The sequence below is a fragment of the Haemaphysalis longicornis genome, unplaced genomic scaffold (genome assembly GCF_048455015.1).
Source record: "Haemaphysalis longicornis isolate Haplotype H1 unplaced genomic scaffold, Haemaphysalis longicornis Haplotype H1 scaffold_4, whole genome shotgun sequence".
NCBI classification, from domain to species: Eukaryota; Metazoa; Arthropoda; class Arachnida; order Ixodida; family Ixodidae; genus Haemaphysalis; species Haemaphysalis longicornis.
This window is the reverse complement of record NW_027526361.1, coordinates 140,978,539-140,993,358: the sequence shown is the minus strand read 5'-3', so window position 1 is coordinate 140,993,358 and position 14,820 is coordinate 140,978,539.

The window sequence follows — 14,820 nt, the reverse complement described above, 5'->3', positions numbered from 1 at the left end:
CAGCGCGCACAATTATCCAAGTGTAGCTCTGCACCCCGAAGGGGCTGGCCACAACCGTCGGGGTAATTTCGGTTTAACACGGTTCAAGGACCGAAAATAGCTTGCAAGCTAATAAAAACAAAAATAAGAATATTTCGGCATGTTCATAAATCATGGCGCTTGTCTTTCAGTGCGTAGACTTGAGAATCGAATACCCAGCATTGCTCCCGCATTCATACAGTGACAGAACACTAGCGCTGCTATATAGAAACAACACAAAGAACAACTTGGGTAAAATGTTTTTCTTAAAAGCTTTAGTCTCTATACTTATGCGAGAAAAAGTCTGGGAAGAAAAGCAATACATGTTTTTTCGGCGAAAGATTACTGGTATCCTTCGACCGATTTCTTGGATGTAGAAAATCTTCGCTTCGTGAAGCCCCCGGGCTTTCAATTTCACAACTCGCTTCTGAAATGTTCAAGCGTAGCAGAGTAACGAGGCGACGTGGGTGTTCGATGGTCCGACGTCCGACTTACACTGATTTTTTAGGTTCCACATCATTGTTAAGTTGGGGCACCTCACTTAATATGTAAAACGTGAATTGTGTTTGTTTTCACGCCAGCAGAGCGGACTTGGCGTGAGGGGCGGAGGGAGAAACCGCGGAGGCATTTGTTATTTGCCGCGTTTTTGTGTCCACCCGACGAGCGGGCCCGGAGACGACACATACTTACGCGTCGGTCCCTCCATTATATCTGAAAGTGATGTAGGCTTTCCAAGAAAGATTTCTTTGAGAGAATGCCAGAATCGGACGGGAGCTGAAGGTCGATCAAGGGGTCATACATTGAGTCCGAGTTAGGAAGAGGTTACCAGATCTCTTCTGTCTTTGATAGGTGCACTGCTCAATGTTACTGGGCGAAGTTTCCGTTCGTCACGCGTCTGAAACTGGCGACGTGGCGGCTGGGATGCGTCAATGGGTTAGGCGACCAGCCTTTGTTAGGCGCTCCACATGTAAACAACGCAAAGGAATTTGGGCGGCGCGGAGCACAAACATTAGCGTGCACGGTGTGACAATACTTTAGGACGTGTCTCCCGAGAGCCGATTCCAGGAGTTCGGTCTGCTTTTAGTTGGTTGCTTTTCAATTCTGTTACATTTGTGTTTTGCGGAATACCTTCTGGTTTCTGCATGAGAGTGAGAGAAGTGGGTCACGTGACTATTTTTCCCCCACCTAGCTTTGCTTGTCACGGTGGCCAATCAGTGGCCTAGTGTGGGCTAATGAATGAGCCATCCTCACTCTCAAGCTGTGACGTCCCTTTTTAAGGGCGGAGTTTTGTTGGTAAAACCGAGAGTTTGGTGTTTTCAGCGGATTGAAAAAAGATGGAGAGAGAGAGGAGAGGTGGAGAGCGCAGCGAGCCCCGCACAACGCGGGCCTTGCCCGACCTCTTGTTTGCGATCACGAGCCATGAGTTGTAAATACGAATGTAAATAAAGTGTACATATTGTACATTTTGAGTTTACTTGGAGTAGACCCTCGTCAACTATGATTGTCGGCCAACGAGCCATCGAGTCGTCGTTCATCGAGTCATCGCATCCACATCGACGATCCACCTTCTTTATTTACCTATCATAAACAACCACCCGCTGCTCGCTTTACAAGTGATTTTGCTTCACACGCCATAATGCTGCAACGGAAGGTTAGGTAACGTTACGCCTTAAAGGTACCCTTCCGGTATTCTGTGTTCTTCCGTCAGCACCTAATCAAAGTAAACTACGAACTCGGACCCGCCTTGGACGCAAACAGAATACTGAGGCCCAGGAACACTTTTATAGATTAGTAGAAGCGCATGACTGGAGCCGCGTTTATAACCAAACCGATCCTAAAGATGCGTCTGATATGTTTCTCAGGTTCTTGCGTGCAAGCTACAATGCAGCTTTCCCTTTACAGAGGCTACCCCACCGGACCATCAAAAGCTGCCGAAAGCCATGGATAACCACTAGTCTTTACGAGAGAAATAAATATCAAAATAAGTATTTCATGACTTTGTACGTTCACGAGAACCTGCAGCATTTTTGAAGTACAAAAAATACAGAAATACGCTGACGTCGGACCTGAAAAAGGCAAAGAAAGTTTATTAGCAAAAGACCTTTGAAAGGATCTACGATAACCAACGCAAAATCTGGGAGGTAGGAAACGCTCTGACTGGCAAAAGTACAAGTAGTGGAAGTATCAAAGAATTAACAGCAAACTGTGAAGCTCTTGCAGGAAAGCGATTAGGCGATGCTTTCAACGCCCGCTTTATAAATGCTGGCTCGTACAAAAGACCTAGCATTAGTGCAGACGACGCGTTAACAGATGGCCCCGGTGTGCCTGAGTCCATCTTTGTGCGACCAACAGACGCAGTTGAGGTTGGAAACTTAATCCGCGAGCTTAAAACCAATGTAGCATCTGGCATAGATGAAATAGGGCCCGCAGAGTTAAAACTTATATCACCATTGATATGCGAAGTTTTATCCTTCATTATTAACCTTACCTTGACCACAGGCATTTTTCCCAAACAGTTAAAACTGGCCAAAGTCACTGCTATATTCAAAGGGGGTGAACGTAACAACCTGTCCAACTATAGTCATATATTGGCATTTCCAACTCTATCTAAAATATTCTAAGGCGTAACCCATGAGCGACTCATTTCCTTTTTCGACAAGCATCAAATAATAGAAAACAACCAATACGGCTTCCAAAAGCATAGATCAACTGAGCAAGCTCTGGCATATGTCAAGGAAAAGATAATCGTAAATAATGAAAACAGAAAATACACACTCGGTCTTTTCTTATATATTCAAAGGGCATTTGATTCACTACATTTTGAATTGCTGCTAAAAACATTATCTGGCTGTGGAATTTGTGGGATCGCAATACAAATTATGGAAAACTACTCGCATGATTGCTACCAAAGAGTTGGCCTCAATGACATATTATCTGAAGAATTGAATTTGAAACAAGGTGTCCCACAAGGATCCCTACTTGGCCCGTTTTTATTTCTTTTGTACATAAAGGATGTTGTTAAAATACAAGGTTATTTTGATATTATTATGTATGCAGATGACGCGAATATTTTTTTCTCATCAAACAGTTTAACATTTCTGGAATCGATTGTGAACGAATATCTGGTGCATTTTTCAACTGGTTACAACAAAACAAGCTGCGATTAATGCCATAGAGACAACCTATATAATTTTCCGCCCAATCAATAACCCCTTAAACGAAGATATCAATCTCAAATACGAAGGTCATGTTATTGCACTGGTACATGAGCAAACGTTACTTGTTGTTTGGTTTCAAGAACAGTCAAACGGGTCAGTACACGTAAATCATTTAGGTACGGCTCTGGCACGAACAGTCGGATGCCTTTATAAAAAATTACACTTAGCACCACTATGCCTAAAAGGAAACATGTGTTATTCTCTATTCTATTCAACTCTAACTTACGAAATCATGGTGTCCGGAACAACCTCACGAAATAATTACAATAAGCTTGTTGTATTACGGTGTTTCGAAAATTTTCAACGGAAATTTCAAGACCTGCCAACTTGACCTTTGTTTTCAAAACACTCAATACTTAGAGCTGACAAGCTGCATTACTTTAGACTTGTCCAGATGGTACACAAAAACAAGTTATACATTTATCGTGACGCAGAAAACCGTCATTACTGTGTACGGCGTCTAATAAGACGTACACCTAAAACTAGGACTAATTACAGCAAACAATTGGCCACTTCTCAAGTACCACATGTCTTGAGCATCCTAGGGGATAATTTAAAATTTAACACTAGTGCAACCGTATTTAAGACTGAAACCAGGGTGATGTTTATAGAAATGAAAGTGAGATATGACAATCACTATGCGTGTCTCATTCTAAGGAATTTGCACTGCATTGTGTGAAGCCGTGATTTTTTCATAGACATGAGAAACAATCAGTAAAGAAATATGTCGTGTACTATTGTATCTGCTGGTAACAGGTATTGCAGAAACAAGTTTTATGTATATTGTATAACTTGGGATTCTCATTATTAAAAATGTACGATTTTTTGTATTTTTCTTTAAATTTACCTATTTTATCCTTTCTGTACTGCTGGATCTTATTGCTAAGCACGCATATTTGATTTGAACATGTCCTCTGCTGTGAAGTCCTCTGTTTTGAACTCCAGAGGGTCAGGAGCCCTCCTCAGGCAATCAATGCCTTTAGCTCCTGCACTTTCAGCAGGAATTGTAATAACGTCTGCTGAAAAATAAAGTCTGCTTCTTCTTCTTCTTCTTCTTAAACACTTTCCAAACTGTTTTTAAAATCTTAAATTCTTGCAGAGCGTAGTCACCCAACACACCCGGTACGTACATTAGGGTGTCGCAGAGTACTCCCACCAAAAATTACTATTCTATGCCCATCGGAAAACGTGAAAACTCGCTCAAAATATTATTCTCTTTTTCCCGGTCTTGACATTCTTTGACAGCCCGATTTGCGTCACTGAGGCCATGTTGCAGCTGTTGGCCGGATTTCCTTCACTTGCAGCAATGAACGCTTTTCGATAGCAACTTTAACAATAAAGCTACAAAAACAAAGCAGAAACGGAAAGCGTATCTGCTGCGACGAGAAAATCACGCAGTGCCACTGCGTGCTTTGGATAACCATACTTTTCGCATTGCTTCCAGACGCGAAGGAAAAAGTGAAATCATTTATCGAAAGCGTTGCAGGGCCCCTTTAACATGGGACGTTAGGTTTATCATCTCGCTTTCAAGTCTAACGTAGTGAATCTGCGCCCAAAAGAACAAGTACTGATTGTACTCATCCTACTAAGCTCGGGCTCCAGTTTATAGACGGGTGTTAGGGAGGTTCTTTTTGTGACTGAGGAGATTATTTCTATCAGGCGGACAGGAGTCGATACGATTTGGTTATGTACACAAAACAAATATATTGACGGCACAAATTAGAAAGTAAGGTGCACCAATGAAAGGTGCACCAATAATGAAAGGTGCACCAATGAACAGTGCACCAATAATAACAGCCGTATGACAAAAGGTGCCATGAAAAATGTCCCACTCCCATTTTGTTCGCGCTCAGGTGTGGGTCTCTGTCGATGCGCATGCTCGGTGCGCAGGGCTCGGTGAGCTTGTCGATGCCAGTGTGCGGCCGATGAACAAGACGTCGGGTTCGGCCCTGGTGCTCCATGGCCGTTCTCGACAGGAAGAGACCCGGCGTAGCCCGGTGCGAAGATCTCCTGAGCGTTGACGCCCAATCGAGAGCTTCCAGATAACTGCGTGGACTTTCGTCATCCGTGTGCATAAACACCGTAATGGTGCTTTTAGGCGTTCTCTGGGCTAGAGAGTTAGAAAAAGCGTCGTTCCGCAGCCTGCTATCTCAATATGCCCTTCGGGTGTATTTGTTACCTTGATGAGGCAGCATTTACATGATAAGTAGAGTCAAAACAAGAGCATGTGCGCGTAGGTGTGTCTTTATGAGGGATGGCGGCTCTCGACTCTCAGGATAAAAAACATTGCTCGTTGATTTTATGTGAACTCTGTGTCCCCCCTACGTCGTGTGCTAAGGAGCCTCGTTTGCAATCTCCTCTCGCATTGCCAGAATGCCAAGTAAACGTTTTTTTTTTCGAAACCATTTAGGAAACCCGAACCCAAACGAGCTTTGTAACATCTTGTGGCCGCGGGTATATTACACTCAAACATTTCAAGCACCAATACTTGCTTGCACTACTCATAATACAGTCCATGACCTACCGTTCTGAATATCTAATGCCATTCACAACACCACGTTGTTATTCCTTTCACAATGTATTCATGAAGGCAAGCTCTTAGGTTCTCGAAAATTGTATACCAGGTTCCATGTTATAAAATGAGCTTTATAGTACAATCATCAAACAAACTTTTCAAAACTTGACAAAAGGAACACCTGTAGTGCGCACCTTGAAGGTGTGTTTCCTGAAAAGCCGTAATTCAAACACACAATATAAGCCTGCGGATAAATCTTCAGCGTGCTCCATAAAAGATGTAGTATCGTTATAGCGCAGAGAGCATAAAAAATCTGTTTATGGTTTTGTCCCAGTAATGAAACGCGTAGCAGCCAGATTAGGACTTCACAAATGTTTAAAATGGAGGAGCGCAACGGAAAGAAAAAAGACAAACGAATAATACAGGAAAGCTATGTGCGGGAAAAATGGGTTAATTAAGTAAGCCTTACCGCAGATGTACAAAACAACAGCACATTCCCAGAAGTTGCAAAAAGGGTAACGATGGCGTATGTGCACATTCCAGCAGCTTGGGTAAACTTACTAATCCTCGCCATCGAACGAACTTACAAATGATTGGCTGATGTCGTAACTTCTTCTCTTGCTTACCGGTAATGGCTCACAAAGCCTCGGTGCACGGTTTTTCCAGCAACTTTCTTCTCTTGTTCATGAAACCCTAAATACAAGACCCGTTTCTCGCAACGACCGTTTCTCTTTGTTCCGGAACCCACAAGCACTGCCGAGACACTTCTACGTAGCAGAACCTTTATTGTGTTGTCGGCTGCTTCCTTTCTACAAAAATGTTTCCAAGACCGGGACCAAAATTGAATTGCCGTTCCCTGCGCATTGAGTCGAGAGATCTTTACAAAAAAAAGTGCAAAAGAATATGCGAACTTATGTTTTGCAGTGCCTTTTACACAGGCAGCGACGTCCCATTTCTCTTTACTGTCGCCACGTGGGCGTAATCAAAACGGGGAATTTTTTACCAGCCGGAGAGCTCAGCATCCCGCATATAGAAAGCAGTGGAGAAAAACGAAAATAGCGACAGGCGGTCGGTGTTAGGAAAGGAATTAATAGGATTGTTTTTCCGGCCCCTTTAGAAGCAATTACTGCTCGCGAAAGACAAAGTAAAACGCTCTAATACACACAGAACTATTGTAAGCTGTGCAATTGTAGGAGCAGCTTCGAGGATGTAGGAGAACACACTAGACCAGATACTAAATGTGTATTCTGGTGTCTTATGGCACATAAGTTATCATGAAAACAATAACAAAGTTATAGCCGCGTTGTTGCCAATTACGATCAATATTTCTTAGGCTGAATGAGGGAGCAGTTCTAGCGACGCATCGGCATGTTTTCCAAGCAACTTGTTTAAAATACGAGTGAAATTGCATGTGAGCCATATTGAAGTAAAACAAGCCTAACTGAATGAGAACACTTCTATTCTCATAATATCTGGCCATAACCTGTTTTTGGCGAACCTCCAAGAGTTTCCAGCGGTCGGTATTTTTTTTATATTTTTTTATCGAACTGCCCAGGCGACGCTTAGGTGTCTTCGCTCATTCGTAGCAGACGTGAACTCACGTAGGCGGACGAAAGGAATAAAATATCTGCTCTGGTTGTTTAACTAGTACAAGAAGGCCAGTCTAGAGGTAACACGGAGCGCGTGGCCGCACTCTTCTGAGAGCCACGACAGGCGCCGCCGGATTCTTCCGGCACATGCGCGATGAGTGAGAAGGCTGAGATACCTGCGCGTCGTCTCCTGCGGTTCCTTCAACTTCGCTGCGCCTTTTCCTGCACGAAAGCACTGCAGCCATGGCACTGAGTCAGAGTATTCGATTTGGTTTACCGATGCCCGCCTGCGAGCTTCACCCAGAAATTTTAAATGCTTTGTCATTTACCTTCTACTAAATCTGAAGCATGCCTTTACAAAATCACCATTGTCTGTTGTGAGCGTTTTCTTTTGCATGAATGAAAATGGTGAAGGCGAACCTCTCTAACAAAAATGACCCTCTGAAAGTGGAAGGCATATTTAAAATGTTCTATGCGCAGGCGGATTAGCTGCGCGTCGTGTGCCACGATTCCCACCATGTCTTCGCACGCTACGAAAGTACACAAAAATCTAGTCACGCTGCAGTAACGACACACATCGCACCTAAGTTATCAAAGCACGCATTGCGGCACACAGAAAATTTTAAGTATGTCTTCCGCTTCCGCAGGGTCATTTTCACGTTCGCGTTCCGCATTTTTATCCATGCAAAGAGGAAAAAAACACAGGACAGACGGTGATGCTTTAGTAAATCCATGCTTCAGGTATAGTAGAAAATAAATCGCAACACTTTTGAACTGTTTCAGTCAATCTTGCATGCGGGGCTGGACAACCCAGATCGAATACTTTAACTGAGCGCCACGGCTGAAGTGCTTACGTTTTGTGCAAAACCACGCGCGGCGTAGTGGAAGTAACCGATGCACACAACACGCACCTAGGACAGCCTCCCGCACTAAATCCGCATAGCGAGCAAGTATGTCGCGGCGCCCGTCACGGCGCTTTGTGGAGGTGGAAGCCGGCTAAGCGTTACCTCTAACAGCAGCCGCACCGATCAATACTGGCTAAGCGCGTATACACGTAGTAGTGCTAGTGAGGACGCTGGCCGATGTCAGCAATACCATGCATGTAAAACCTTAAGAATATTCCAGGCAAGTAACCACCACATGACAGAAGTGAGGGCCATACCAACATAAACACACACATTATGCTTGAAGTTACGTTTTGAACGAACAAAGTATTGTTTACGTAAAAAAATCAAAGCCAGTTTCAGCAAGTGCGAAATCTGCTGAAGCAGAATATTCAGAATCAGAATAAGAATCAGAAAAAGAGTTTACTCGTTCATTGATAAGGTATACGTGAGGGACAATACAGAAAAAGGTCCCAGAGCCAAGCGCTAAAAGGGGACCTCCTGTGAGTAAGCGCTTAGTAAAAGGTAAATGAAGTATTCACAGTATAATAAACAAATCAACAAAATTAACACATATACAAGGGTAACAGAAGACAGGCAGTTGCGCATTGACAATAAAAAGCGCCAACGTGGTTACGACTGAAAGAAAAATTCAAAAAGACCTCGGTTAAATACATGCAACGATGAAGTAAGATTAAGGTTAGTTGCCAGGGAATTCCAAAACACGAGAGCCAAAGTGGGCAGTTTGCCGTGCATAATTAGAGTGTGCAATAGGTAATGGCAAGTTATGATTATAGGCAAACCCAGTGGAATTTAGGTTAGCAAGACGGGACCGAGTAAAAAAATTCAGTGGTACCAGAAGAGCTCTGGTTCTCTTGTGTGGGTTCGAACGTCTACGGGTCCTCGCCTGAGAGAGAAAGACCTCTCTGCCCGAAAATTCTGCAGTTAACGCTAAGGAATCGGCAGCTAAAGACAGCAACGCGATAGGCGCGTTCCTCTCACTGCTAGTGGGAGAGGAACCCGCCCCTCAGAGAACACCGCTCCCTCTGTGGGTGGGTCTGGGAACTCCCTCGCCGGTGCTGCTTTGCGCCTGCTCCAACGCTTGCGTGAGGCACGACATTCAGCCGACGAACGAAAGAGCTCGGCCTACAACTGCTCCGCCGTAAATAAATTCTTCCTTCGAAACGTAAGATCCTACTATCAAAGACAAAAAAAGATATTCGTGCGGCATAGTGACGAATTCTCACTTCCCCTCCTCCTAGCACGTTAGAAAAGAAGTAGCATTAGCTCTGTACGTACCAGCCACACCACTGCTCTCCACCAACTAACAAAATTTCTCCTTTACGTTTCGGATGAAGCTGGAGTAACCAAAAATTATTTAGTATCTTTCGAACCCCTTTTTTGGCCACCGTAGTCTGTATCACATTGTTTTGTAGATATTGTTCAGAATGACCTTCCCAGCGCTGGTACCAAGGCTGTGACTCGCATCCACCTCGTCACCGATGTTGGGAATCAGCCCTCCCGACGCTGTCTCCGCTGTTGGGACTGGACCCGCTCACCGCAGCCACCACTGTTGTGACTGGCCATCCGAGCGCAGCCACCGGTGTAGCGGCGTTGCCTTGCTCCGTTCGCTATCGACTCGGCGCAGAGCAGAGCGATGAAGTTCTCGAGCCAACGAAAAGTTGAAGTAATATTTATATACAGTATGTACCTACAAGGGTAAGAAAATGTTACACGGCTCGCACAAAGGCGACAGCACCTCTCCACTCGGTTCCTCAGAAAAGTGCCGCATGAGAATGCCGACGATACGTGATCCTGGGGATTTTTTTTACCCCGGAATTCCGTTGTGGCCCCTAAAAGTTTGATCCGCTCCAATCAGGACTCTCGCTGGCTGAAGTTTGAAATTAATAGATTTTAGAGTTTAATGCGCCGGCGCAACGCTAGCGATGAGGCGCGCTTTAATTTAGGGCTCCGGATTAATATTGACCTCCTGGGGACCTTTACCGTGCGCCGTAATCTCGTACACACGGGCTTTTTTGCTTTTCGCCTCCATCAGAAAAGCGACCGACGCGGCCGCCGATCGCGCCCGCGACCTTGTGCTCAGCAGCGCAATGCCTTAGCCACTGAGCCACCACTGCGGGTAAAGTTTGAAATCCGACGAATGGTAGAGTAGCGGTGAGTCAGCTGAGCTGCCACGATCATAGGTCGGCAAAACAGAAAGAACTCACTCAAACTCAATCACATTTTTTTTTATTTATGCTGTACTCAATCAAACTCAGACTCAAAAAGTTCGTCTGGTCACAAAATCACTCGTACTCACTCATCAAATACTCATTTGTAATCGTACTCACTTGTACTCAAACTCATTTGTCCTCACGAGTATTCGTACTCAATCTGTACTCATGAGTACTGAATCTGTACTCATGAGTATACTCAGTTGTACTCAAACTCATTTGTCCTCACGAGTATTCGTACTGAGTCTGTACTCATGAGTACTGAATCTCCACTCATGAGTACTCACTCTGTACTCATGAGTACTACTGCTCATGAGTACTACTCATTCTGCACTCGCGAGTACTACTCATTCTGCACTCACGAGTACTACTCATTCTGCACTCATGAGTACTCTCATTCTGCACTCATGAGTACTCAATCAGTACTCATGAGTACTCAATTTGTATTACTCACGAATAATCAACTTATCTGCACTGTTAGCTAGGTCGTAGCTCGAATGAAAGTAAGTAGAAAAAATAAATTGTTTAATTGATTAGAAAAACACAGGTTACATATAAATCAGGACAGAGGAAGCTTGGAACGTCTGACATGGTGCACTGTCGTTGGGCGACTTACTGTGCGAAGGCAAGTACACTGTACATGTGAGAAAGCGAAACGGGACGTAAGCACTCGCGTTGCGCCTGGCGTCTCGTCTTGTTCTCAGGCCGGGTCGGGCTCAGGGGAGCTCGGGGCTTGTCGGTGCGGCCTAGGCCGTAAACTGCGTTTTTCTGCGTGTCTTCGGGTGGCAGCTTTTGTCGTCCGTTTTCGTTTCCGTGCGCGCTGATACGTATCCTAATCCTGCTCTGAATCCGAAATGCGCCTGCCCCCAGGCACAATGAAGCGTTCGCGTAGATTGACTTCCGTTCGTATCCAGATCACTGTCCGCTTGTTCACAGATGCTCGATGCTGGCGTTTGTTTTTTGTTGTTCCAGATACTAGAAACTTCGTTAAGAGGGTGTTCGTCTCGTTGAGTTTCGGTGAATTTCAAATCTACTTGATTTTCATTGTGTGTGTGCCGTGGGATTCACTTCGTCAGACCTGAACTTGACAGTGTTTACGGCGTTGCTTTGATTGCGCCGCTTCCATCGGCGATTGTGTTCGTGTAGCTCGTCGCGTGCTTGATGCATGTGGGGGCGTAGACGTCTGGTTTGTCCGGTGGCGAGCTGCGCTGTGTAGGGACGGCAAAGTTCGGCGCGTTGAGGACGTTGCTTGAATTGACGCGTGCGTTGCGTATGGTGCGGGAGCCGTTTGGCTTTTCGTTTAGTGTGCGGTAGCGGGGCGTTTTCGTAGGGTGACATGGCTGATCGGTCAAAGTCGTTGCGGCTCCGTGCTCGCAGTCGTCATGGTTGTTTCGGAAGTGAAACGGTTGTGGTGGGGAAGCGGGCGTAGTTCGTGCCGTCCGTTCGGTCCCACATTCCTCGGCGTCGCAAGCGTGGCTTCATCGTCAGGGCATTCGATGCTTCGTCTGGATCGGGTTCATTCGTTGCCGTTCTTACCGTCTCCGTGTCGTCGCTCAAGACCTCGTATTTTGCCCGTTGTTTCGAGAATGCTATAATCGCTATGTCTCCCATACAAGCAGGATCCGTTTATCGCGAGTCCGCTTGCTCGCGGTTGCGTCCTCTTGTACGAAATGGTGTTTGTCTTGTGAGTCTCGATCGGAGCGCGGGTGCCGGTGATCTTGTTAATTCTGGCTCGGACAGGCCGCATGCGCTGGCCGTGTCGTTGCTCGTTGACGGACCTACTTGCACGAGTGTCATGTCGTTTGTCCGCTGGACTCGGGCGGGAGCCGCGGGTGTCGGAGAGCTCGTACTTTCCGGTAGGGTTGAACCGCATGCGCTGGGTCTTTTGTTGCTTGTGGCCAGGTGATTTCTGCGGTTGTAACATTCGCTGGCCAAGTCAGGATAGCACCTGCAGTGGGAGCGGAGGATGTCGCGAACAGCAGTTTCCTCCGTGTGTGCTGCGGCTTGGTGGCGTTCCGTGCGTTGTGCATTTCGTTCTCCGTGGTCAGCTCCACTGGTTCAAGTTGGATGTCGTTCGTCACTTCTGGTGCGTTTCGTGCGCTGTGCGTCTCGTTTTATCTAGGAAACTCCCCTATAATTGGGGTGCGGTCGTTCGCCACGTATGGTGCATTTCGGGCGCCGTGCGTCTTGCTCGCTTGTCGTGGCCATATCTACCAATCCGGATGCGATGTTGTTGGTTGCGTGGACCCGCGCCGGGAGTGCACGTGCGGAAAATGTACGTACCGGCTCCGTTGAATTCCCTGCTCTCAGCGTTCCGTTCGTGTACGTCTGTAGCGGAAGAGCGGGTGCCAGGAACGTGGTGCCTTCTGGCTCGTGCGCCCTGCGTACGTTGCGCGTCTCGTTGCTCGTTGCTGGAATGATCAGCGCGTGGGCGATGTAGCTCGTGGGCGATGTAGCAGAGCAACGTGTGTTCGTAATCCCGCCAGAATTGCACTGACCTTCGATGCGTCTCCGTAATCGTGGCGATTACCTGGGAAAGGTCCGGTGAGCACGCAATCACAATTTTGCATGCGTCGTCTCGTTCATGTGCGTGCGTCGTGCATTTTGCCTGTGCTCAGATCTCGTGCAGTCCAGGCACCGTGGAAAACGGGCGGCCGACTATCGCCAGTTGTCTCAGAAAACTTTCTCGTTCATCACGCAGCCTTCTGCTCTCAAACAGCGCCGCTTGCAGGGTCCTCTGCCGTTTGTTGTCGGAGGCAGCCTGAAGTAGCGTTGGCACATTCGTTCGTTTGGAGAGATGGCGACGTTCTTCCTTGTACTCTAGAAGACGCAAAATGATGTCGTCCTTACGGCCAGAGCAGGGTAGACCTTGTAATCGTAGTGCGCTCACGAACTGCTGTTTCTTCGTAGAGCATAGGACGTAGCGTTCCGTTGAAGTCAGCACTGTGTCGACCACCGCTGGCGTGGAGTGCGTCGGTGCCCCATGTCTGCGTGCTGCACTCTCGTAGTCGTGGTGCGGTCCGTCCAGGTGGTTCGTCCGTTCGTCCTCCCGTGGCCTTAAATCATGATCCTGTCGACTGCAACATCTTAGCTAGGTCGTGGCTCGAATGAAAGGCTAAACAGAAAAAAAAATAAAATGTCTAACTAATTAGAAATACTGAGATTACATATACATCAGGACAGAGGAGCCCGAGAAGAAAACGTCTTACACGGTGCATTGTCATAGGGCTTCCCACTGCGCGAAGGCACGTACACGGGAGAGAGCGAAACGGGACGTACGCACTCGCGTTCTGAATCGGGGGCTGAATCGCGGCTGAATCGCGGGGCAGTTGGCCAGTTCTAGAGAGGGCGCATTATGTACATGAAGCTACTTAACGGCGACCCCAGTAGCTCCCATGTGTACAGCGGGGCGTGATATTAAGTTGCAATAATGAATTATCTTTATGACGGACACAGACAGACAGACTGACAGGCCAACACTGTCGCGCTCAAGTGGCCAAAGAAAGACTATCGTCTTTAAAACCATCTGGAAAGAGACGCTGCCGCCGCTGTTCCGAATTCTGCGAATATTGCGCAACCGTACCCCTCGCAACCGCCGCCAGCCCGCAAATTAAGAGATAAACAGAAAGGCGAAAACCGGCTAGCGCGCGAAAAGCCAAAGAGTGAGGTCCCGCCGCGAAAAACGGACAGGACGGGCGCTACGCGTCGTTGTGTCTATTTCCGTTAACAGCTAGGCCAAAACCCACACAGGTCTGATCTTACTAATTTTTCTATTCGTGTGTGTGCGGTTACCCAGAGCACCCATTTGCTGCAAATTTGCTGCACCTGGTGACGCGCCGACGGTGGGCCCGATTCGCGCCTCGGTCAGCCCTTATGAAAATGAACTTTTCCTTTCTGTTTACTTTGTGTCTCCTGCATGTTGACTGTGTGGCCTTTCTTTTGACTTTTCCTTTGTGTTACCTCTAGGACATAAACAGGCTGTGTACTTTTTATAGACTGCCGGATAAACAGCCATGATGTTTTACCTTTCTATGTACTATGGTAAAGACAAAGTTTAAATTTCTATACGAAGATTTTATTTCGGATGAGAAGTATAAAACTTTAAAAATGACTTGCTTTCTTCTCTTTCTGAGTTCCGCAATGCTGTTGCCCATGTGTGTACTCAAGGCAAAATGAAGTCAAAAGACTTTGGCCTGTTTCCCCTGTGTTGCCTCTAGGACAAAGGCTGTAAGATAGAACTTGAATTTGCTGTCTTAATTCTTCTGTGTGCCGTAATGCTGTTGCTTATGTATGTACTGAAGGCAAAATGAAGTCAAAAGACTGACTTATGTCTTTTGTGTTGCCTCTAGGACACTGGGAGGA